Source organism: Armigeres subalbatus, chromosome 2 (genome assembly GCF_024139115.2).
Source record: "Armigeres subalbatus isolate Guangzhou_Male chromosome 2, GZ_Asu_2, whole genome shotgun sequence".
Taxonomy (NCBI): Eukaryota; Metazoa; Arthropoda; class Insecta; order Diptera; family Culicidae; genus Armigeres; species Armigeres subalbatus.
The window spans coordinates 35,800,230-35,825,169 of NC_085140.1; the positions used below are offsets into that span (position 1 = coordinate 35,800,230).

Consider the following 24,940-nt stretch of genomic DNA (forward strand, 5'->3'; position numbering starts at 1 on the left):
TTCGGAAAGTCATGGTGCTCAAGCCTTATATGAAAGATAATCGGATGTAGACAACCCATAATTCTAAAAAATACTTGTCATAAGACGAGATTGTACCTTCACATTTAATTCCACCACTTGATTGTACCTTGACAGATACGTATTTCGACCTCAACAGTAAGGTCGTCTTCAGTGTCTCGTACTTGACTCGACTTAAGTCGAAGGTACAATCAAGTGGGTGAATTAAATGGGAAGGTACAAACTCGTTTTATGACAAGTGAAGACATTCCACTAAAAAGCTCAAAATAACTGTCTTAACATAAAAAATAGTTCAAAGGTTTCCGACGTTTTTTGAAAAAAAAAAGTTTTTTTTGCACCTATATTGTCCTATTTGGGCTATATTTGCCACATTCAATTCATTTTTTCGATCATTTATTTTTTTTTGATTTTTCTGTGGACCATAACTATTGTAGTGAAAACAATAGAATAATGCAAAGTACCGTCGTCGGGGGTGACAATGGGTCAAATGGGGGTGAGAATGGGTCACTGTTTCAACTACTTAGAATGCTTGTAGAATAGATTGAATGTATCTGAGGGCATGAAGACTGAAATATAAGAGACCTTTGCTATCCGACCTCCAGGCTGCCGGTGAGAGCGATGACCCATTGTCACCCCCGATGGCGGTACATAGAAGTTTGTCGCACATTTTTTACGCATACACACATACAGACATCACCTCAATTCGTCGAGCTGTGTCGATTATGATCCTTCTATCGATAGCTCCGTTTTTGAAGTTATTATAGCCTTCCCGTATACTTAGTGTAGAACTTCAAAATTCAATTTTAAACCATTTGTAAACAAAAACATACATTGAAGCTTCTATTATTGTTCAAAACACATATCACTTATCACACATATCAAATATTAAACGACTGAAAACTGCAAAAAATAATTACGGTCTTGGAGGATTAATTTCAAAACCAAATCCGTACTATATTTCATCGGAAAAATTGAAGCAAACCTCCAAACAAAGTTGGGCACCAAGAAAAAAATTTTCAATGTGAGGGTCATTCCCGATTTGTAACACCGAGCTGAATTACATAAAAGTGCTAGTCGCTCAAATTACAAACACTGTTACACCTATCGTCCATTCACCAACATCCAGGGCCCTACGTCCAAGAGAGTGGTGGTCAAGGCTCAAGTCTGTTCAAGGATGTCCGAGTAGCCAGGGCCCCATCACTGCGGTTGCTATACACCGTTCCCGGAACTGGTGGACAACCCTCGACGGTCGGACGTTACCCCTGCATAGGATACCTTTTCACCAGTAGGGCCGGAGGCAACATCGTCTGAACTATACGATATTCTCCGCAAGCAAAGATTCGGCCCCAATGTTTCCATACTCCCCGGAATGTCAAGCCACACCACCCTGCCTCCAAAGGAAAAGTATCAGCAGCTGACCGCGGCGAGGGACTTGCCTCCGGTAGAGCTCTGAGGGGGAGCACACCCACACCGAACTATTCGTCTGCAACCCTTTTCGCCCCGTCGCTTCCCCCATCTCCGCCTGTGGGTACCGAACCCTCAGCATCCAGCAGCCACCTGCCGACTCGCTTGAAGAAGCTCCCATCGCCGGTTATTGTCCTGGACGACATAAACGGCTACCATTACGCAGTCGCTCCAATAACGCCTGACGAAATGCCGTTTCAATGCGGCATCTGAAGCAGGACTAACAGTATTGAATGATCCCAGTCAACACAACCTCGTATATGATGCCATATAAGAAGATGCTTAAGTGAAGGCGATATAGGGCACTGCACGGACGAATTTCTTTCTCTTTCGTTCTTCATGAAATTTGACATTTACTGTCCTTGTTGTTTTCTAATTTATTTGCAGTGAGAAAGAGACAAAGTAGTCCGTGCGGTCCCCATACAACATGTACGTACCGTTTTGACTCAAATTCCGAACGTGACTCATATTCCGAACACTCGCCTTTAAATTGCCATTTTGACTTTATTCGTGTAATTTTCTCCACAGGAGCTTACCCTAGTAGCACAGTTCACATCGATTTTGTTGTAGCAACTTCAATGTGACCGGATTTGGTAGCATATTAGTCACAGTGAATGTTATGTGACAAGTGTGCTACTCGGGTAAATTCGTTTTTAACTTTGATCCTCAGTGCGGAAAACTAATGAAATTTTTAGTTTAAGGGCGCTAAAACGCCAGTGCTCGGAATACGAGTCATGTTCGGTATTTAAGCCAAAAAGGTATATCGCCCCCACTTTAACATCTTATGTTCCATCATATACGATATTGTGTTGACTGGAATGGCTCCCTCCTTCCACCGAGGGTCCACGGAGTCCGCCATTGACGTAATACTTGCTTCAAACTCGATCGTGAGTAGACAACGTAGACCTATAGCAAACCGATGGGGAATTCTAAGAGACCGCGATGGATATACGACAAGGCAGATTGGGGTAGTTTCCAGCAAAGCATCAAGCTAGACCTCGAGGCATCACCACCTGGCAGTTTTATCGAACTGACAGAAACGTATGCTTCCACACAGCCCCGACCTGGAAATGCTACGTGTCGATGCCGATAACCACACGGCCCAGAATAATTGCAGACAAACTGTCCGGGAAGACATGGAGCGAAGGTGGTCCGACTTTTTGGACGGGATAAGCAGTGACCAGACTACAACAGAGCTATGGCGAAGAATAAACTGCCTCAACGGGAAAAGGCGGGCTAAGGGAATAACCCTGAAGATAGATGACAACACCCATCACGATCCGGCCATTGTCGCTTACACTTCGAAGGCCGATCATTTCAAAGCCCAGTCATCGTATGAAGTATACCAAGAGCAGTTCGAGAAAAAGCGCGGTAAACTAGCGTTGAAAATCCCACCCTTTCAAGTCCCACCAAGTAATGGGAAATCCGTTGGGCCCGCCTTTGGGCTACCCAATACTAAGGAAGCCCGGATAAAAAATATCATTAAAATATCATAAATTTTATTGTTACAACACCATTTAAGACATAATTTTTACCATTGAATTTAATGGAATTTCGACATTAAAATCACATGAGAAATAATGGTTTTCCACGATAAAATGAATGGTAAATGGGACTTTTACAATAAAAAAGGGGGGTTGTTATGTATCTTTACAATAAAAAAATCGAAAATTTTCCATACAAAATTTTGAGCAAAACAATTGATTTTACGGTTCTTCAATGGGATGATTTCGAGCGACAAAATAATAGAAAACATTGTGTTTTAAATGTTTTCAATTACTGTTTCTATTGTTTTACAATAGAAATACAACAGGATTTAGAATACATTATACTCCAACATTACAATAAAAATACAATACAATTATTTGCTTTACAAATTATTTTATTTTAAATCAGTTTAAACTTCATTTTCACTAATTTTACCTCGCATTGCTTTCTTCCGAAGTTTTATTTGTCAAACTAATTGATGTGTTGTTTAGCGCATCTTTAGGCGAATCCAGCGCACTACTTACGAAGTTGGGTAAGTTGCCTGTATCTGGAGAAAAATTCAACTTCGGTATAAAAGGCGTACTAACTTTGTTCCGGATGAACAATACATGTAGTTATAAACCTGTGAAAATGTAAATTATAAAAGAATGTTAGTTTTATTAGAAAAAGTACGTCGAGAAGAAAACAAAAAAAATACCTGCATCAGTTCTTATTAGATCCCGTTGGTGAGATTGGCCAAGCATCAGTATTTCATCATAAGCTTCATTTCTGTAAAGGAACAAGGATACATGTAACCAGGTATGTCATCAGGTATTATGACGATATTTTTTTTTATTTATTTTTTGTTCGGGATGAACCACTACGTCCATTATGTACATTGAACTTTTGTAGTATTGTAGATTACGATTACCGGTGGTGAGTATAAGCCGTTTGCCAGCCCAGTATCATTACTTGACACTTTACCGGTCGCTACTAAACGCGCTAGACCAAATTTGGTAGCGCGATAACACCGCTGCTATTTGATGAACTACCAAAAATGCCAAACGTTACCGGTACGGAATGCAGGCTCCAAAATGATAACCGAAAATAGTAACCGATGCGAAAAAGTTTGACTAATCTAAATGACAGCACGGCGAGTGTGATCAAAATACTCGCGCTCAGGCCCAGTAATGATGCACTAACGCACTCTAACACTTTGGATACTTACCACGGTACAGAAGCCATAGTGATCTATCGTTGCCCAACACCAGAAACTGTAATGAAAAAGACACTTTCTGCACCATACAGTTTTATTAATTTCATCTTTTCACTAATTATAAACAAAACTGTACACGCTCAAATGAATCCAGCCATTCTCCGAGTAAAATGATAAGCAAAAGTTTTTGTTACCTTTAATTTTTTTTAATTCCAATTTTTATTGCATAACATTTCTAGACTTGCAATATGAAAATATATTACTTGAGAATCGGTATAACATTTTTATTCATTTTATAAGAAAATCTATTGTAATTTTATTGTTTTCAATTGTTATTTCAACAATATAATAAATCCATGAAATATTCCAAAATTATATTAATTCAATTACATTAGACGAATTTCCAGATCATCCAAACCGAAAACTTTCATAATTTGTTTAGTTTTTGGATGTGCAATACCAAACATAAGCGAACAATAAAAATATAATAGAATGTATTGGTAACATTTAAATATATTGTTATGTTAATGTAAGTACAATAAAGATCTTTTACAACCGTGAACATTTTACAATAAGCGTACAATAGTTTATATTGTTTACCACACAATCTATTGTATTTCAAAGAGTTATGTCATTCAAGTTACTGTAAATTTTTATCCGGGAGCTGCACCCACGAAGGGAAAATTGCTCTACTGGACGCCATCAACACGGAATGGCGGAACGGTACCCTACCAACAGAGTGGAAAGCAAGCTTTGTAGTCCCTATTCAAAAGAACCAGAGCGCATCCAACGACTCGAGTGGGTACAGGCCCATCGCGCTCACCAATGTCGTAGCGAAACTGATGGAGCGGCAACACACCTTCATAGCGGGACGCGGAACACCTTGTGTGTACTAGAATTTGCCCAAATGCCTACTTCGCGGCATTTGTCAATTTTTAATTGGGTTTCGTTCGATTCGTACGTCGAGTTTACGCCCTTGTCCGACAACTGCTTGATGTCCAGCCGCATGGTTCTCTCACGCCCAGAATTAGTGATGCTGGAAAGCCTTGCCCTTATATCTCATCAGATAGTGACCGAAGACATCTTCAAGCAGCATTTGATATAGTGAATCACGATATAGGTACTTCTTCTGACTTCGATCATATCTAACCGTTAACATAGACATAGGGGATAACTCATTTCACTGTTCCTCGAACGGTTCCGGAGTACCCTAAGGAAGAACACTTGGTCCATTGTTATTTTCTCTCTTAGTGAATGATGTGAGTGACTTTATCCTGCAACGTGGAGATCTGCGCTGCAGATGGTTCCGGACGATCTAAAAATATACTTCGTTATTTGAATTCTGGTGAACTACTAAAAATTTCAGAAGCTATTGGATTCATTAAAAAAGTTGATGTGAGCGTAATATAATGGTCTTGGACGTTTCGAAGTACTACATAATAAGCTTTCTTTTTTTACCTTTATTTAAAAGACTTGCAGCTTTCGGCTGGCTCATGCCTTTTAAGCTTTCGTCGAACTGCCGAAGATTTCGAACGTGTTGATTCTTTCAAAGATTTTTGCGTCATGTTGGATGACAGAAAAATTGTCACTCGTCATTGTTCAACTACGATTGACAAAGTGAATTGCCAGTTAGGTTTCATTTTAAAGATTTCTAATGAACTCCGCTTTCCTTCATGCTTTAAAGCCTTATACTGCTCATTGGTACGGTCTCAACTCTCAATTTCAATCTGCTTTTGCTGTCTGGAATTCGTATCAAGCTATTTGGACTGCTCGGTTTGAAGTTATACAACGCAAGTTTGTCCGATATGCACTGCGCCGTCCCCAATAGACGGACTCGCTGAATCTACCACGGCACCGTATGCTGATCGCTGTCTTTTGCTGGGACTGGATACTGTGAGGGTGAGATATATTAGAAAATGGATAATCCACTTCCAGCGTACATTGATGACAGATATGCAAAGACCATTCATATAACGGTTCGGTTGCCAACATTGACTAGTGAATAGCAGGCCATGACTTTGCTTCCTTCCTCGTTGGGCAACGAACGGAGTTACACGCTCAATGAGACAGCACATCAGCGATCACACCAACGGATAGCTCGTTCGGCGGAATTGGGCCAAACATTTGGCGATCCTGGCCAGATTGTTCCTGGTTGGAAATTATTATTTTGTAAGTATTCTTTTGGCGTGATTGGGTCATTTTTGACGTAAACTACGTCTAAGGGGAAGACTCTGATACAGGGTGTAAAACGGAAATTTCCAAATTCGAGACCGTCACGAAATTAGGATAGATTTCAAACGCTAACAGCTCCTTTATCTTTCAATGGATTTTCGAGATTTTATTATCAATCGAATCGGCAACTCTCCAGCAATTTTTGAAGCCTATTGGAACTATTAATTACAAAGTAAAAACATTAAAAATTCCAAATCTTTTCCAACCTAGTAAAATTTCACAGTTTCGTTACGACCGCCGTCTGCGGTTGGTTCTTGCGCTCTACTTTTGTGCGGTGATTCGCACAAAAAGTACAAAACAGAACCAGAGCAATGACCGCGGTCGGAGCAAAAAAGTAGTGTTTATGAAAAAGTGCTACAGATGCTGGACATGTTCATGTTAGCAAGAGGTGAATATTAAAATTGATTATCAACTTTAAACAAGGTTACACTCTGTTTTGACGGGAATTGTGTAAAATTTCTGTGGGATAGAAAGAGAGAGCAATGTTATTTTACTCAGTCACTGAGTAGGTGAAAGTTAACGTGTATCCTACTATTTCGGCAGCATCCCTTTAAAATAACACAATTAACTATTAAATGCATTAATCACTCTAAGTCGAATAACAATCGGAGAAGAGCATCATCACCACTGTGGAATAATAAATTCGGGGTTTTTAAATGAAAATTTTTAATTGTCATATCCAACCATTTTCATATATAGTGAGTTACGCCAATTTTGTTCGAAACATTGGTAATGGATTGGTCTGCGATCGAACATGATTTGCGAAAAAACTACACATTACACGCGGCGAAACGTTTACCAAAACAAGCCTCGCTACCTCCCGACTCCATATATCCAACATCACAATGGTTGTAATTTGACTAAGCACGCACGCGCGATTTGAAGTTTGTATGAGAATTACTATGAGAACATTAGATTTTTCGGAAAACCGTTTTGCAACGTTGGTCATTAATATCTAAAAATATATGAGTCCATTGGCAACATAGGAAACTTAGAAGTGAATAAATCGTCTTTATTGCCAAACAATTCGCTGCTTGCAAGAAAAAATTATTAAGGAAATACTAAATCGTGTGAAAAATGAAAAATCGTAAAAATTGAGCACGTAAAAGAATAACATAACCAATAATGAGCATTTTTATTTTCTTTATACTTTGCTTACGAAAATCCGATCGGTTCGCAACAACAATCGTCTTACAGATTTAGAAATATTCTACGAAGTCTTCGGGTTGATTATATTTAGGGGGAGACCATCCAGTGCCGGACACATAAGCCATTTAACAAAAAAAACTTTAACTATCCGGATTATGTTTCCATTTATACCATACTAGCAGAACTTACCCTGCGTTGCTCGGGTTTTTACGTTTAACGTTCCAAATGTCATTTTCTGCGTTGATTGCGACGCTGCACTCTAGATCATTTTTCGAGCGATCGCATTAGGTTTTCTCCAAACTCGCCCTTATATTGTATTTTGACAATTTTCCCAAATTTTCCTTTAAAATTGACTAACCTTTTGCATATAGAAACACAGCTGATCCCAATATGAATTGATTAGTGAGGAAATCTCGCAAATCGATCATCTTCGTGAGTTATATTGCTTCAAAGGAAGAATAGATAGAAGAAAGAAACACAAAATATGACTATTGACCATTGATGATTCATACAAACTATATTTGATCATTTGAACACGTTTTTCAACGATGAATTTTGGTGAAAAATTTTACGATTCAGAAATTTGTCTCCTAGTACCGGACACTATTGCTTCATGTTCAAATGTGACTAAGTTCCTATTACATTCAGAATAGTAAATTATTCGGGTGCTTTAAGTTGTAAATATTAAAAATTGTTAGTGGAGCTAATTTGACTCTTCAGCTAAATTTCCCACCTTTTTTCAATATCCTCTTCAATTTTTGTTTCTGCTAATTTCTGTGGCTTTCTCAGCAAGAAAAAACAATTGAATTGAAGTAAGTGTAACAAAACAGGTGTGAAGACTCTTTATTGAACTTCAAATTTTGTACAAAGTTTATCACATGAAGATCTGATATTCCTTGCCGTTAGAAGCCTTTTCAATAGCTTCCTTATGTACTTAATAAGATGAAGGAGGGACCTCTGCAAGTAGTGTCTGGTATTGGGAGGTGTCCGGCGTTGGGAGATCTCCCCCTAAATAGTTAATGATCCGCCTCACGAAACGATCTCTCACATACGGGGCGATTTCTATAGTAATTTTCATACAAACTTCAAACTGCTCGTACTCAGTTATATTATAACCAATTCAGTTGAAAATTTAGGAGGTTCACCAAAACAGCAAATGTTATCGTTCAAGCATAAGGGAGCGCAAAAGTCAAAATTTCAATCACTCTAGGCTCTAACCAAAATAATTATATTATGATCTGTTTTACGTAGTTTACGTCGGGCGGTCGTATCTTGTATATAACCCTTCTGATTTTTTTCTTACACGGAAGACAAAAAGTACCCAGCGTTGAGTTTTTTTTAACTTAATTTTGAGTTATTTTTTCTCTTCTCTTTCATCCACTTTTTCTTCTGTTGTCAAAAACAAAAGAGCTAAACAATCCAACGACGCCAGTTCAATACGGGAAGCCAACTTTGAGTTTATTGCCTGAGGTCGAAATTGGGTGAATTAAACTTACAATTGGGTAAATAAATTTTCCGTTGGGTAATTTTTCAACATGGGAGTAAAGGCAAACTACTTCTACCATACTTACTCAATTTTGGCTTCCCGTACGGATGTTCGAGGTTGGGTGAATTGAACTAACTAGTAGGTAGTTTAATTCTTCCGTGTACGTTTCGTTGTGATGTCGAGCGTGAGCGAAGAGCGCCGAAAAAAAATGATTTGTTTTCTCATCGGTTTCGACTAGTACTGTCGAAGACGCTCTGGGAGAGCGTCGGATTGAATGATTTTCTCATCGGTTTCGACTTTTGATGTCGAAGACGCTCTGGAAGAGCGTCGGATCAAATGATTTGGTCATCGGTTTCGACTTGTAATGTCGAAGACGCTCTGGAAGAGCGTCGGTTTAAATGATTTGATCATCGGTGTCGACTTGTAATGTCGAAGACGCTCTCGAAGAGCGTCGGATTGAATGTTTTGGTCATCGGTTTGGACTTGTATTGTCGAAGACGCTCTGGAAGAGCGTCGGATTAAATGATTGGTCATCGGTTTCGACTTGTGATGTCGAAGACGTTCTGGAAGAGCGTCGGATTAAATTATTTGGTCATCGGTTTCGACTTGTGATGTCGAAGACGCTCTCGAAGAGCGTCGGATTGAATGAATTGCTCATCGGTTTCGACTTGTGATTGAATGATTTTTCCATCGGTTTCGATTTGTGATGTCGAAGACGCTCTGAATGGCGTCGGATTGAATGATTTGCTCATCGGTTTCGACTTGGGATGTCAAAGACGCTCTGGAAGAGCGTCGGATTGAATGATTCACTCATTGGTTTTGGTTTGTGATGTCGAAGGCGCTCTAGGAAAGTGGTGGATTGAAAGATGTGTTGTTTCTCAACTGTTTTGACTTAAAAAGTCAAGCGCCAGCATAAAAATTTGATTTCTCATCAATTTCGATATGTGATGTCAAAGCTGCTGTGGTAGAGTGCCGGATTGAATGACTTGCCCCATCAGTTTTGGCTTGTGACGTGATAAGTGATTTGTTTTCTCATCGGTTTGACTTAATCGAGCTAAGATGTCGAAATAACTCTGGAGTAGAAGCAAATGATTCGTATTCTTATCGGTTTTCACTTGTAATGTCGAATGTACCCGATTGAATGATCTGTTGTTCTTATCGGTTTCGAGTTAACATGATTTGTTTTTGGAATAAATGATTTGTTTTCTCAGCGGTTTTCTGCTTGTGTTGTCGAAGGTGCTCTTGAAGAGTATTGGATTGTTGCAGCTTTCGATGGTAAATGTTGTGTAGAAGAGAGGCGGATTGGTCGTGTAAAAGAAACGGTAATGCGGTTGACCAGCAGAACGCAACGATTCAAATTTGAATTAGGATGTATTTGAAAATGGGAATTGAGTACGGATATTGGATTGTAAAATTAGACTAAGCTGTAAATAAAAAAAAATGAGATGTAAATAGTTGTTTATGAAAATCCCAAGTCAATGTTTTTTTTCCTCTTTTTTGGTGATAGCCAGAAAGTGTATAAAAAAAAGAATTAAAAAAAAAAACAATTTAAAATAAAAGAACCTGTGACATAGTTTATGAATGCATGAAATTTCAGAATGCTCTATACTAGCCATTATGTAGGTAATTTATTATGGCGCCACGCTAATATTCAGTGTACTTGAAAAAGTGGCAACAGAGCCTACACGCTTAGATTGGTTTACCTATTTATGGGTACTACATTCACTCATATATGGGTAAATGCAATTCTACCAATTTTATTAGTAAAACTCACCCAAAAAATCGGTGAAAGTTACTGATATTCTGAAGAAATCGACTTTACCTATTTTTGAGTAATCTCATTTACCCATATTTGGTTGAAAAAATTAACATAAACAAATCCGAACTGATGGCGGCCATGTCACGGTCGTCGCCGTCATCGCAGTAGTTTTTAAAGTTCCCTTTTCTATGCGCGCCGTAAAATATCCGATATCTGTTGATGTGAGTGCTCTCCATATGAGGTAACTATTTTGTTGTATTTAATTAGGAATACTATGTTTTTACAATATTGAATTTCGATAACTTTCAGGTCGCAACTCGCAGTTCTCGACGAGCTTCTCCACACGGAAGAAATGAACTACCCAATAGTGAGTTTAATTCACCCAACCTCGAACATCCGTACGGGAAGCCAAAATTGAGTAAGTAGGGTCGAAGTAGTTTGCCTTTACTCCCATGTTAAAAAAGTACCCAACGGAAAATTTATTGACCCAAATTTAAGTTTAATTCACTCAATTTCGACCCCAGGTAATAAAACTCAACATTGGCTTCCCGTATTGAACTGGCGTCGTTGGATTGTTTGGCTCTTTTGTTTTTGACAACAAAAGAAAGAGTGGATGAAAGCGAAGAGAAAAAACAACTCAAAAGTAAGTTTAAAAGTACTCAATTTTGGGTACTTTTTTTCTTCCGTGCATGCAGCAGCCGATCAGCAGCACCATATCAACCTCCTCACTGGCGACGAAAAATGGATACAAGTTCCCGAACCATGAATTGGTCACAGCCGGCAAGCAGTTTTGTACATCCCAGTGTGGTACCAGTGCTTCGGAATCCTCCAGTGACCGTCTCAGTTTGGAACCTCTGGACAACTCCAACAAAAACTGTTAGTTCCAACATGCATTCTGCTCCGTCTAATTGTTCCCGATCGTTCTCTCGGGAGAACCATAATAGCAAAGCAACATGATGAACTGACAGAATTAACTGAAAGATTAATCCAGACGACAGGGTAATTCAAGAGTTAGAAAGAGGATGCTGCTATGTATGTTTGTGCCAAAGACTGTTATTATGCTACCATCCGATACTGCTAACCCGGATTGCCAAGATTGGTATGTTATTTAGTTATTGAAATAATTTAGGATTTAATTGTGATTTTCAATGTTTTCCAGATCTTGTGTGGTGAAGGATGTGCAATGTACAATCGTTTAATGGATCGATGCAACAATTTATCGGTTGGACCGGCACAGCGAATATCAGCCAAGCTGTCACAAGTTCCGAAATGGCATGCCTTAAACTTCCACAACATTATTGGTGCTTCTGTGGCCAGCTATCTTGTGTTCCGAAGATTGATGTTTATACCACCATACTGACGTGAAGCTGTTGCTGAGGGATGTTCCGGTTAGTCCGCGATCACTACCATCTCTTTCTGCTGTTGACTATAAAGCAGTAGTCTAGCATCCGGCGACCTCGCCGGCAACGAGAAGGTTTAATCAATTATCGAACTAGGTATATAATGTAAAATGTATGTCTGCAAGCCAATAAACGTTTTGCTTTATATTTATTAACTTATAAAATATTTTGCTTAATTAATAATCTTATCCAATACGATTTTTGAATCCAAAACAAAAAAATATCACTCATATTAAGGTAAAATTTACCTATAATAAAGTACTCATAAATAGGTGAACATTACCAATATTTCCATGAACCACTTCTACTCAAATATGGGTGAATGGTACTTCACCCATAAATAGGTATGTGCACTTTTTTGAGATTATGGGTACTGTTCACCCATGTTTGGGTGAACTGAACTAAGCGTGTAGAAAAGATGTATAGGCTTATTCGGCTGATGTGTTAGAGGCATATCACAGGCGGGATCAGCGTGGAGGCATCCAGGACCAGGATGCGACCTACAGGAGTAGGTTCCAGCGGAGCAGTTCCCGGTGACATTAAAAGACCAGTGAGTAAGCGGGTGGCACCGCCCTCTGCTGGTCGAAAAGTCACCGGAGGAAGCAGAGTTTCCCGATGGTAGCCATTGGAGAGTAAACGGGTAGCGCCGCTTTCTACTCTGCCATTTGGCTGCCATCGGAGGTAGCAGAATCAGTTCCGATGGTGAGGCGGGGTGATATCCCTCCCTCAATCGGAACTTGGATAGTTCGATCGCGACATGGCGCAGCAGGTAGGGGAAAAGAAATAAAATTGGAAACATAAGAATAATTCTACTTCGACGGAGATGGGCGAAGTAGAAGTGTATATGGCCAAGAAAGAAGCTCCGGTGGAAATAGACGGAGCTTCGGAAAATAAAGAAAAAAAAAGAGGCAAAAAAAGAATACTTTGACGGAGATGGGCAAAGTATTTAGAACTAAAAAACAAGGCCAAAAAAAAAAAAAAAGATAAGAAATTTATGTACTTCGACGGAGATGGGCGAAGTACTAACAAACTATTAGACTGGGCGCATAAAGCTGAATTCAAAGTTTAAATTGTAAATTCGAATTTAAATTTAAATTAGGACTTATTATTATATAGATTTGTGTTACAATCGATAGTGTTTAAAATCAGAATTGGTATTTTGAGTAGGAATTTCGTTTGTAAATGATAATAATTGAAGCGACTAATGGAAATGAGATTGGATAGCATGTATTTGGAGTGAAGATTTAAAACAAAGAATATGAATGGTGATATAGGTGAAAGATTTTGAATGAAGATTTTAAATGCTCTAAATGTAGACTGATTTTTGGAGGTTTGGGATTTCAAATTTAAAGATTCGCAAGTACAGAGTAAGAACATTGAAAATTATGATTTGGATTGAATAATTTAATTGAACAATTGGCTGAAGTTTCAGTGGCATGGCCGAAAAGGAATTGAATAATAAGATTTGGCTTACGTTTTTCACTGGATATTGATATTTTGATTTGTTAATCGTATAATTATAGACTCAAATAGTTATTCTGATTCAGTATTTGAATTTGGTTGATCATTAATCAATTGATTTGCTTGTTGATGGTATTTGCGAATATTTGGTTTAATTATAAATAATAAACCAATTATTTGGATAGCTTTATTTGTTTGAAAAGGTAAATTGAAGAATTGGTCAACAGTGTCGGATTGGACTTCTGTTTTTGAACTAAATGTTACTGGAGGTATCTTATAGCGTGGAAGATCATTTGAGTTTGAAATGAAATGATTTGATCACAATTGATTTAGTAGGTCAAATGCAATTGGTTCATTAAACAAATCCTAAATTAAAGATTTGGTTAGCAGTTTCAGATTGGCGTTCTGGATTAGGAAGAATGCTTGTTTTGAATCATTTAAATGAATTTGAAATTGGGACTCAATATGAAAAATAAAGTTTTATATTGAATGTTTGTAGTATATGAAATTTAATTGTCGATGGTTATTGTGAGGAACTACATTTGGACTATATATGGTTTGACGATTTAAGTTATGTTCTAGAAATATAAGACCAGGGAGTTTTGGTTGGGATTGGATGTAAAAGATTTGAATTCGTCGAAAATTCAAAATTGTACTGTTTGTGTGACGACTCGTTGTATTAAATTATAATTGTGTAGCTGTTTTAACTAGAATTCAAGATTTAGATTGGGTACATGGATACAAGAATTTATTAGAATATGTGGATTAGAGATTTCGACACAAGAATTGATTTAAATATATAGATTTGAGATTTGCATGAATTAGATTTCCTGACATTTTTTTCCATCAGCGTTACCGATTGCATTTTTATTGCGTTTCTATTTTTTTTTCTTTTGGAATAGTGGACTGCAGATTTATAGTACACCCAGGTTTTTTTACACGGTTTGATTTTAGGCGTTTAAGACCTTCAGCGTCAATAAAACAATATGTTAACCCCACGAAATAATTCACAAAAAAATTAAAGAGAATTCAGGGGGTAATTAAAAAGCTGTGAAATTTCAGATTAATTGAGAAATTAATGAATTCTAACCGCGTAAAAAAAAAACCTGGTTGTACAGATTTTGATTGAATAAATTTATAAGATAACTACAGCAGACTGCATTGCCGATTTATATTAGAGATAATGAGTTTAAGTTGATGATTTGAAATTCGTTATTGACACCTGTTCGTCTCTAATAGGCTTGGATTTATATTAATTTTGGGTTTTTATTATAGGTATGAACTGAAGAAGAATTTTGAATTGGACAATCGGATTATGCAAATGTTGTTTGCAGATTTTGAATGGGAATTCGGAGAGGAGATTCTAATTCGCATTTGAATAAGTTTGTTTAAAACTGCGAAACTTTTGTTGCGATGTGGCTTAAACAATTGAATTTAGAAACGGTCTGCAGATTTGATTGAATATTTTGAACGGCGATGTGGATTTCAGGTTTGAGTATAATTGAACTGTAGAATTGATTGAAAGTTTGGAGGGAATATTTGGCAAAAAAGAAAAGAAAAATGTTGGAAATCACTTTTCAGATTTTGTAACGAACAAATATTTTGTAAAAGAGCAAATGTTTAGTGCAGATTTGTTTTGGAAATTGAGATTGAATATCTAGTTTGAATAATCAAAGTGAAGATTTTAATCAAGATTTGGTTTGTAGATTTTATTGTATTTATTACCAGACTAAGGCTGGAGTGGCATGTGCAATACAAAAAAAGTCTTCTCCATTCAGCTCGGTCCATGGCTGCACTTCGCCAACCACGCAGTCTGCGGAGGGTTTGCAGATTTTCATTGGACATAAATTATGCCAAATAATGAACTTTTTTTTGATATCATATTATATATTCGGATTGATGAATTGAATCACAAATTGAGATTCAATAATAGTTTGTTGTCGATTGGAGTTAAGGTTCGCTTGCTGATTTGGTATGAATATTTACTGATAACTTGAGTGAAGATTGGGAATGGTGATTTACTTTGAAAATTTGAATTTAAAAAATGGAAATGATTTGGTTAACATTGTATACAATTCCTGTACAGATTGAACAATTGTTTTGAATAATTCTTTTGTATATGAGAATGGATATTGAAAATAAGATTATCCTCTCGCGAATTCGTGACAAATCGTGACGAAGTAATGGAAGATCCATTAATTACGTAACGCAAAAATTGGCACCCTTTTTTATGAAGCATCTGAAAATTTTGTATGGATTGTCACACTTTGAGCAACCCCCCTCCCCTCAAAGCGTTACGTAATTTATGGATGCACCCTAATACTAAACAATAAATTCCACATCAGAGCAAAATTGATAGAATGTCAGATTTTTTTGAAAATATGTTACATAATGAATTTTTGGGATAGATTGGATATTTGGACCAGATGTTTGAAAATATTAATTAGAGATTGGTATTATTCGATAAAATTGATCAAATGTTTGGAATGTAAATTTGTATTGGATATTTTGATCAAATAGTTAAACTGTGTTCTCCAGCTAGCAATGGCGTAAGATTGTTAACTCGGATATGACAAATTCGATTCTCGTCTTACCGTATCATCTATTCCACGTAAAAAAATCATGCATTGTAGAACGCTGATAGAATTTTAATCTATAACATATTGGAACTAAATTTGGATAAGAAATATGGGATTGAAAGTTGGATCAGAGTTCTGGATGGCGGATTTTGAAAAAAAAAAAGCCCTAAGGTTTGAATTGGGTCCTAAAATGAAGAATTGATTTTCGATTTTCTTTCAGGAAGCGACGAAGTTAATCATCCTGAACGCGTCAGTTTTTATTTTGACTCAAAAATCGAAAGGAGTATTGTTTAATTTGAAATTTGAAAATAGATGAAAAATGCTTCCTCGGCATTTTCGGTCTTGTTTGACGTACGGAATAATATGATTCAAACGCACTAGCGAAACACCGCAGGGCACTTGACTCAACGTTTGACAGTTGTTAATATATGGGCCTGACGTTTCGGGCTGATGGTTGATTCATTCTGAAATGTTGCACAGCCCAAAATTTGCCTCAAAATGTCTTAATCACAAAAATATTATTTTTACTTATTTAGACTTTTACCAGAATTTTCAAAACATCAGTTCAAGTATTCTTGATCGATGCACTATCGTTTGCAATCATAAACGAGGTAGGGCTTTAGGACCCAATTGTATATGATTTTGATGATTTTGAGTAGTAGATGTAATTTGAATATTCTGAGTGTAGTGGAGATTTCAGATTGAATGATGGGAGGAGGATAAAAAAAAATTTTTTTTGGAGTTTTAAATTAGTATTTGATATTTGTTTTTTTATACAAAAATATGGATAATTTATTAGACCAATAGTTTGGATCTAAAGAAGATTTAATTTGAAAGAGGATTGAATTGTGATTGGATTTAACCGAATTGTGAAATGAAGTGCATTTCGGGCTATAGCTATATATAGGCTATAGATTTGAATTAATTTAGATTGGATTGGATTCGCATCGGATGTGGTTTGGATTAGTATCAAATTTGGAATGTCTTGCAATCAGAATGAGTAAGATTTGAAGGATACTTGACTTATATGTTGTATTTGAATGAAACTAGCAAAGCATAATTATTAGAGTATTGAGTTATTAGTTGTAAGTCAAACTGCCCATGGTAATGGATTTATATGGAATCAGATTAACGATGAAATTGACTCGAAATGAACTGGATATAAACACATACAAAAAGCCATAAAGTAATAGATATCTTCTTTTTGTGTTGAATCTGCAATCAGAGAGTAGAGGAGAGGGGGATTGTAGTGATAGCCAGAAAGTATATAAAAAAAAAAGAATTAAAAAAAAACAATTTAAAATAAAAGAACCTGTGACATAGTTTATGAATGCATGAAATTTCAGAATGCTCTATACTAGCCATTATGTAGGTAATTTATTATGGCGCCACGCTAATATTCAGTGTACTTGAAAAAGTGGCAACAGAGCCTAGAAAAGATGTATAGGCTTATTCCAAGGGCCTCATACGCCTGTCACTGGCGAACAAAGCTCGTGTACTCTGCATCGAAGCTTAGAACCGGTGTTAGGGCGCAATCGTTAATGCGAACATTTTTATATTCGGTTAGTTACTGCAAATAAATTCTTTTTCGAGTCCATATAATCAAGCAGGTATCTCAAGCATACCACATCGTAATATTACTGCATGATTGAGTGTTTAATTTTGATAAAATATCGAAAACAAAAGTGTGCATAAACATTGCCTCGCCATAACAAAAAGGTGGTAGAGAATTAACACTGTTGTTTACAGTTTAGAACCAAATCCAGATGTCGCACATGTTGGGGTAGGGATTCAGTGCTCCGCCTTCTCCCCCTGGCTTATTCATCCATCACAAGCGTAACATGTTTCATATGTTTATAAATATGGGAAAATTGACCTCAAGATTCCGATTTTATTCGGCTGATGTGTTAGAGGCATATCACAGGCGGGATCAGCGTGGAGGCATCCAGGACCAGGATGCGACCTACAGGAGTAGGTTCCAGCGGAGCAGTTCCCGGTGACATTAAAAGACCAGTGAGTAAGCGGGTGGCACCGCCCTCTGCTGGTCGAAATGTCACCGGAGGAAGCAGAGTTTCCCGATGGTAGCCATTGGAGAGTAAACGGGTAGCGCCGCTTTCTACTCTGCCATTTGGCTGCCATCGGAGGTAGCAGAATCAGTTCCGATGGTGAGGCGGGGTGATATCCCTCCCTCAATCGGAACTTGGATAGTTCGATCGCGACAAGTGAGTTACGCCAATTTTGTTCGAAACATTGGTAATGGATTGGTCTGCGATCGAACATGATTTGCGAAAAAACTACACATTACACGCGGCGAAACGTTTACCAAAACAAGCCTCGCTACCTCCCGACTCCATATATCCAACATCACAATGGTTGTAATTTGACTAAGCACGCACGCGCGATTTGAAGTTTGAATGAGAATTACTATGAGAACATTAGATTTTTCGGAAAACCGTTTTGCAACGTTGGTCATTAATATCTAAAAATATATGAGTCCATTGGCAACATAGGAAACTTAGAAGTGAATAAATCGTCTTTATTGCCAAACAATTCGCTGCTTGCAAGAAAAAATTATTAAAGAAATACTAAATCGTGTGAAAAATGAAAAATCGTAAAAATTGAGCACGTAAAAGAATAACATAACCAATAATGAGCATTTTTATTTTCTTTATACTTTGCTTACGAAAATCCGATCGGTTCGCAACAACAATCGTCTTACAGATTTAGAAATATTCTACGAAGTCTTCGGGTTGATTATATTTAGGGGGAGACCATCCAGTGCCGGACACATAAGCCATTTAACAAAAAAAACTTTAACTATCCGGATTATGTTTCCATTTATACCATACTAGCAGAACTTACCCTGCGTTGCTCGGGTTTTTACGTTTAACGTTCCAAATGTCGTTTTCTGCGTTGATTGCGACGCTGCACTCTAGATCATTTTTCGAGCGATCGCATTAGGTTTTCTCCAAACTCGCCCTTATATTGTATTTTGACAATTTTCCCAAATTTTCCTTTAAAATTGACTAACCTTTTGCATATAGAAACACAGCTGATCCCAATATGAATTGATTAGTGAGGAAATCTCGCAAATCGATCATCTTCGTGAGTTATATTGCTTCAAAGGAAGAATAGATAGAAGAAAGAAACACAAAATATGACTATTGACCATTGATGATTCATACAAACTATATTTGATCATTTAAACACGTTTTTCAACGATGAATTTTGGTGAAAAATTTTACGATTCAGAAATTTGTCTCCTAGTACCGGACACTATTGCATCATGTTCAAATGTGACTAAGTTCCTATTACATTCAGAATAGTAAATTATTCGGGTGCTTTAAGTTGTAAATATTAAAAATTGTTAGTGGAGCTAATTTGACTCTTCAGCTAAATTTCCCACCTTTTTCAATATCCTCTTCAATTTTTGTTTCTGCTAATTTCTGTGGCTTTCTCAGCAAGAAAAAACAATTGAATTGAAGTAAGTGTAACAAAACAGGTGTGAAGACTTTTTATTGAACTTCAAATTTTGTACAAAGTTTATCACATGAAGATCTGATATTCCTTGCCGTTAGAAGCCTTTTCAATAGCTTCCTTATGTTCTTAATAAGATGAAGGAGAGACCTCTGCAAGTAGTGTCTGGTATTGGGAGGTGTCCGGCGTTGGGAGATCTCCCCCTAAATAGTTAATGATCCGCCTCACGAAACGATCTCTCACATACGGGGCGATTTCTATAGTAATTTTCATACAAACTTCAAACTGCTCGTACTCAGTTATATTATAACCAATTCAGTTGAAAATTTAAGAGGTTCACCAGAACAGCAAATGTTATCGTTCAAGCATAAGGGAGCGCAAAAGTCAAAATTTCAATCACTCTAGGCTCTAACCAAAATAATTATATTATGATCTGTTTTACGTAGTTTACGTCGGGCGGTCGTATCTTGTATGTATAACCCTTCTGATTTTTTTCTTACACGGAAGAAAAAAAGTACCCAGCGTTGAGTTTTTTTAAACTTAATTTTGAGTTATTTTTTCTCTTCTCTTTCATCCACTTTTTCTTCTGTTGTCAAAAACAAAAGAGCTAAACAATCCAACGACGCCAGTTCAATACGGGAAGCCAACTTTGAGTTTATTGCCTGAGGTCGAAATTGAGTGAATTAAACTTACAATTGGGTAAGTAAATTTTCCGTTGGGTACTTTTTCAACATGGGAGTAAAGGCAAACTACTTCTACCATACTTACTCAATTTTGGCTTCCCGTACGGATGTTCGAGGTTGGGTGAATTGAACTAACTATTAGGTAGTTTATTTCTTCCGTGTACGTTTCGTTGTGATGTCGAGCGTGAGCGAAGAGCGCCGAAAAAAAATGATTTGTTTTCTCATCGGTTTCGACTAGTACTGTCGAAGACGCTCTGGGAGAGCGTCGGATTGAATGATTTTCTAATCGGTTTCGACTTTTGATGTCGAAGACGCTCTGGAAGAGCGTCGGATCAAATGGTTTGCTCATCGGTTTCGACTTTTAATGTCGAAGACGCTCTGGAAGAGCGTCGGATTGAATGATTTGATCATCGGTGTCGACTTGTAATGTCGAAGACGCTCTCGAAGAGCGTCGGATTGAATGTTTTGGTCATCGGTTTGGACTTGTATTGTCGAAGACGCTCTGGAAGAGCGTCGGATTAAATGATTGGTCATCGGTTTCGACTTATGATGTCGAAGACGTTCTGGAAGAGCATCGGATTAAATAATTTGGTCATCGGTTTCGACTTGTAATGCCGAAGACGATCTCGAGGAGCGTCGGATTGAATGAATTGCTTATCGGTTTCGACTTGTGATTGAATGATTTTTCCATCGGTTTCGATTTGTGATGTCGAAGACGCTCTGAAGTGCGTCGGATTGAATGATTTGGTCATCGGTTTCGACTTGGGATGTCAAAGACGCTCTGGAAGGGCGCTCTGGGAAAGTGGTGGATTGAAAGATGTGTTGTTTCTCAACTGTTTTGACTTAAAAAGTCAAGCGCCAGCATAAAGATTTGATTTCTCATCAATTTCGATATGTGATGTCAAAGCTGCTGTGGTAGAGTGCCGGATTGAATGACTTGCCCCATCAGTTTTGGCTTGTGACGTGATAAGTGATTTGTTTTCTCATCGGTTCGACTTAATCGAGCTAAGATGTCGAAATAACTCTGGAGTAGAAGCAAATGATTCGTATTCTTATCGGTTTTCACTTGTAATGTCGAATGTACCCGATTGAATGATCTGTTGTTCTTATCGGTTTCGAGTTAACATGATTTGTTTTCGGAATAAATGATTTGTTTTCTCAGCGGTTTTCTGCTTGTGTTGTCGAAGGTGCTCTTGAAGAGTATTGGATTGTTGCAGCTTTCGACGGTAAAGGTTGTGTAGAAGAGAGGCGGATTGGTCGTGTAAAAGAAACGGTAATGCGGTTGACCAGCAGAACGCAACGATTCAAATTTGAATTAGGATGTATTTGAAAATGGGAATTGAGTACGGATATTGGATTGTAAAATTAGACTTGGCTGTAAATAAAAAAAAAATGAGATGTAAATAGTTGTTTATGAAAATCCCAAGTCAATGTTTTTTTTCCTCTTTTTTGGTGAGAGAAGAAGGGGAATGTGAGGGTGAGATATATTAGAAAATGGATAATCCACTTCCAGCGCGCATTGATGACAGATATGCAAATACCATTCGTATAACAGTTCGGTTGCCAACATTGACTAGGGAAATGCAGGGCATGACTTTGCCTCCTTCCTCGTCGGGCAACGAACGGAGTTACACACTCAATAAGACAGCACACCAACGGATAACGTTCGTCGGAATTGGGCCACACAGATACAACGCTGCTGTTTACCAAGCACTACGCCAACTCCGCATTTTCATCATCACTGTAGTAGGAGCGATACTTGAATGAGGCAACTCGGCAATGGCAAATCGCTAACCAAGACGAACCTCTGCCCGTCAACCTTACACGAAAATTCCAATAATATTCCGCATGAACTCGTGGTGCAGAGGTATATTTGGCTTGCAGTGGGCGATTACATCATCACTTCCTCCCCTTCTCTACATTGACTTGCAATCTGACGTGGCAGGCGCCAGTGTGAACTAACAAATAAGATCACCAGTACTTGTACATTGAAGATGAGTGCTAGTCCCAAGTTGTGCAAGAACAGCTTATCTGGTCATAATCAAGCTACTTGGATCGCTAGGATCGAAGCAATTCAACACAAATTCGTCAGATTTGCTTTTCGTGGTCTTCTCCGGCGTGATCCTTAAAATTTTCCACGATATGAAGATCGCTGTAGACTTCTTGGAATAGAAACCCTTCAGCAAAGAAAGAAATGCTCACAAGCTGTATTCGCATTCGCATTCGCATTCGCATTGAGCAATTCGCACAAATTCGTAGGTGGTACAAGCCAAGACTATTGTATGAGAGTAGCATTACTTTCATCCGTTACCTCAGATATTGATTTGAGAAATGCTCACAAGCTGTATTCGTTGCAAAAATACTGTTAGGAGAGATCGATTCGCCGACCATCTTGTCTCAGTTGGGCCTATATGCTTCGGAGCGGGTCGTTCGACAACGAGAGTTTCTAGGACTTGCCAGGAACACCGAATATGGATTACATGACCCAATTAGGTTTATGTCAAGGAGCTTCAACGAATTTTACACACTTAATTTTTTTCGTCGAGATCTCATCATTTTGTGTTTATTTGGTGTTTATTTTTTGTTAATTTCCCGAGGTGAGCACCGCCGAATTTCAGCAAACATGATTTTTGCCGAGATCTCAGTAAAAGTGACGTTTCGGTTGCTGAGATACAGCAAATATTTTGCTGAGAATCAGTAATAAACGAAATTTTCTGCCGAAGTTCAGTTTTGAAATTTACTGAGCTACAGCTCTAAAAAGAAAAAGTTAGTGTATACGAGCGTTTCGACTTCAACACATCTGCTGCGATCTTCAAACATAGACTTCAAGTCAGTCGACATAGACCAGAAGGTGAGTGAGTCCATACACCTCAATAGTGGAGAATTTTTCTACCTCAATTGCTACGGACTTCTTCAATGACGGGACGAGACGAGAACTGCAATAAATCAAACGACAGATGACTACATGGACTTCCTAGGATGAATATTTTATTATGATAAGTGAATGTTTGTATTCCGTACGCCAAATGTTTTGTATTGTTTTTAGTTTTTGTCTTGTAATGATGTTGAAAAGATGTGGAGTTTTTATGCCATATTGAGTTAGCTACATGGGAAGTCGCTCAACATGGCTTTTCTCCATCAGACTTCATTAAGACTGTACAGTCCGATGAAGAAAATACTAAATAAAGAATAAAGAATAATGGAGTAGCAACTACCGGCAGTCAATCAAGTTCAGCTCATTCCAAGTAAAACATATGCAAACATATGCCAAATGACTGTAGTCCAAAGTTCGATTAATTTTCTTTTTAATGAGCCGTAGAAATATTAATTCGGGGACAAGATTACACGGATGTGATCAAAAAACTTGCCATGGTTTTTATTTTTAAGATTAACACCAAACTTATTATGTTCAGATTTTTAGGTAATGTTAGATAACCTCCATGAAAAATTGTCAAACTTTTGTCTAGATTTCATCAGAGGGCTTTCCACTGCACTTGGACGACAACGGCTGCCCAAACAAAAAAGTGCCCATTTCCGTACAGATTCATATCGCTTTTACGAGTGCTTCCTTCGTGCCGCATGCGGAAGATACCAACTCGGTCGCGCTTGGAGTAAATCTCATTCAGTGAAGACCTGATGCGTTGATCGGGACCGCCGATGCGCCGATGGAGAAGCAAAGAAACTCAAAGATGGGCCATTTCGATTGAATTACAGAGGCTTGCATTATATTGCTTCGTGTGGTACCTCACGCGTTGAAGCAGATGTAGCGTGAACAGGATCAATTAAGTGATGATAATTTAAATTAGCTTGTTTAAGCTGACATAATTATGCTTTAAGTTTAAACTAGGTTGAAGTAATTTGGTTTCAGAACATTGTCGTTTGTACTGTAATCACGCTTCGACATATTTGCGTAGGTTGAAGCACTGTGCCGACTGCGCCAATCTTCAATGAGGCTATAGGCTGTCGTATTTCACCATCAAATAACTACCGACCAGCAAGGTAACTGAGCTGAGCTGAGATTATCATTTGTGTGACCACCGCAGATGGTTGTCCAACAGCAGTCCACATAACTCTTGAAACTAGGCAAAAAGTGAACTAAAAGTTGTTTGTTGTCGCCGTATGGTCATTTACTCGAAGGGTTATTTTCCTACTTCTTGAGTGTGGCACACTGACATTGGTGGGTTGTATTTGATCACTAGCTAGTTCCAGCAACTTTAAATGACCTAAACTGAGTACCCTAGTTCATGTTAAAAGCACGTAAATCTCGAAATTGCACCGAGCTTAGTCAATGATTCAATGCCACATCTTCAGTCGAATAAGCAAATAAGCACTCTCGCTGCGGTTCAGCATATACGTATGAGGCAATGGCTCTACCCACCTGCACCACCCACGCGTGACAGCAACCGGTACACAGCAGGTCTGGCTGTGTTAGCTGTTTCACCTTATTTCTTGAAGCAGCTATTTCAATCTGTTGAATTTGTTTGATGATCAAGGGAGCTTATTTTCACTAAAAGAGCTCAAGTAGGGGCTGCCGTTGTAAGTTTTTGAT

General features: G+C 38.0%; 1 protein-coding gene and 1 long non-coding RNA gene across 4 annotated transcripts in view; one reads left to right on the forward strand and one right to left on the reverse strand.

Annotated features, from left to right (window-relative positions):
• The window catches only part of LOC134214232 (leucine-rich repeat-containing protein 40-like), a 125,432-nt gene that overhangs the window by 40,187 nt on the left and 60,305 nt on the right, over positions 1–24,940 (forward strand). The gene's annotated exons all lie outside the window — the stretch shown is intronic.
• LOC134214227 (uncharacterized) lies at positions 3,456–4,296 on the reverse strand. The gene is made up of 3 exons (XR_009979712.1): positions 4,178–4,296; positions 3,668–3,738; positions 3,456–3,592 (listed from the first exon to the last, which is right to left on the reverse strand). It is a non-coding gene; the product is annotated as an uncharacterized LOC134214227 (long non-coding RNA).